We start from the raw sequence: 2,470 nt of genomic DNA, 5'->3' as shown, positions 1-2,470 counted from the left end.
AGGAGCAACGTAGCTTTGCCTCGCATATTACGATGGTCATGCTCCCACTCAGTGTCCTTCAAAGTACTCGAGAGAGAGATATTTGAGTCTAACAATGTACGTTTACTCTATGCATAATATGTTTATTTGGTTGTTAAATTGACACTAACCAGTTTACTAGGTTGTTAATGCAGATAAAGATTAAAGAGGGTATTGTCATGAAAGACGCTGAGAGAGAGTTTTGAATACCCCAGTGGACAGACGACCTATATTTGATCTAGGTGCCAATGATGATAGTGCTGAAAGTGGCAATATGTCGAGTATTGGGGGTAGTTCTGAAAGTGACGATGATGATAATCGTGGAGGTAACAATGATGAATGTGAAAGGGTGGAGGGAGGGGATGAACACGAGCATTCTGAGCACGAGGATGCTGAATGTGGAAGAGTGGAAGGAAGGACATACACACCTAGTGATGATATGTTCCATGATGTAGTGGGGGATGTATGTAATGAGGACGAGTTGAACCCACTTGATGTCCATCTTGCGGACTCCCATAGAGAGCATTTTATAGATGAGAAGTGTCCTAAGTGTGTTGCCCACAGGGAGGGAGCCAATCCCAACGATTCTATTTATTCGTACCTGCAGACCATTAACAACTCAGGTTGGATGGTCGTATATCTAGTTTAGATAGTCGTGTATCTAATATGGAGGAAAACATGACAGACATGAAAGAACAATTGTCGGCCATCCTGTCACTGTTGCAGTCTATGTGCAAGGTTTGCATTTATTATCATTTTATGTCTTTACGTGTTTAGTTTTTATGTGTTTGTGAACTCATCATTTTACTTTACTAATTGAAGGGTTCCACGGTTAATAAGGAGACGATAAGGTCACCCATCCCATCTCAGGATTCCGATACCACTAATGCGACTGCCTTTGATACTCTCATCCCCCCTGTAGAGCCTCAAAATACCACCACTTCATCTACTCCCATCCCCCCTCTAGAGCTCAATACCACCACAACATCACCCACTGACATCGAACCTATAGAGATCGACGTCCCAAAAACAGAGGCTCACATGTCTGCCTTACTCACCATGCCACATACAGAGGCCGACATGTCTGACATCCCAGAGGCCGACACTTCTAGAATTGTTACGACCACAGAAGGAGTTATACTGGGGAGTAATTTATTGATCAATAATCTTTGTTTATATTTTTATATTTCTTGATTTTTTGTTATTTGTTTATGTAGGAATCTCGAAGAACTACTCATAAGAGGAAAGTTGTTAATAAATATACACCTCCAGCTCCAGTAAAGAAGAAAAGTATGGTTAAACATCCTCTCCCAGGTGTAGCTACGTCACTATCCATAACGATTTTCGCATACAACCTAGAACGTGACATTCCACACAATATCTTTACAGAAGTGATGGACTGGATCTCAGACGAGAATACCGACAACGAGGTTCGAAAGAATTCCTTTACACCACTTGCCAAGCAATTTTTCAAGGAATTGATTTCCCCAAGTTCGTGCGTCAAGTGCGATGTAAGTTTCCTAGTCTTGACTTCTTTACGGTTGGATATCTTGTACTTTTACCGACATAGTAATTTTTTGTGCAGACCATAAATACTTTATTTCATTTTATGAAAGAAAAATTTTATACCCGGCCTGACATGTGCATGCACAAGTTCACCATCTTGCCTATTGGTGTAACGGTAAATTTTGATATATTTTGTTGTACAGAGTCATTTTACTATGGTAAATTTCGTTACTTAACTTCTCATTTTATTTGGCAGAGTCACCTTAATGCTCGTGGCAAAATATTTAAATGAATAAAGAATAAGATGAGACTGGAGGCTGCTCTAGCATGGGAGGATGAAGACACGTACAAGGACTACGTCACCGATAAATTCGATGTCAAATGGTCATATGTGGATTTCATTTATACGAAATGAATATCAGTGAGCACTGATGGTCCTTGCAATGGACATTAACAGAGGCCACATATTCGTGTTCGATTCACTTCTGTCATACGCACCAATGACAAAGCTGGTGAATTGGTTGGAGCCATTGACTGTCACAGTACCATCCCTACTTCACTACTGTGACGTGGATCGTTCAAAGTCGGAAATATCCACATCCTGTTGGAAAATCTCACGACCTATGAACATCGACATACAACACGGGTCGCTTGATTGTGGCATCTTTGCAATAAAATTACTAGAACATCTGGTGACTGGTGTTAATCCGTCTGTAATCACTCAGGAGAAAATGAGTAAATATAGGATGCAGTTAGCATGTCAATTGTGGGCGAACACTCCGTGTTTTTTATGTGTATAAAAAATGTATTTTTTATTGTATTTTTTGTGTATGTAAAAACATGTATTTTTTTATGTATGTAAAACATGTATAAAATAATTTTATCAAAGTTCAAAGTTCAATATTATACATTTTTATCAAAACATGTATAATTGAGCTACTGCTCT

The sequence above is a fragment of the Benincasa hispida genome, chromosome 9 (assembly GCF_009727055.1).
Source record: "Benincasa hispida cultivar B227 chromosome 9, ASM972705v1, whole genome shotgun sequence".
NCBI lineage: Eukaryota > Viridiplantae > Streptophyta > Magnoliopsida > Cucurbitales > Cucurbitaceae > Benincasa > Benincasa hispida.
The sequence above is the reverse complement of the archived record's forward strand: the minus strand, read 5'-3'. Positions refer to the sequence as shown.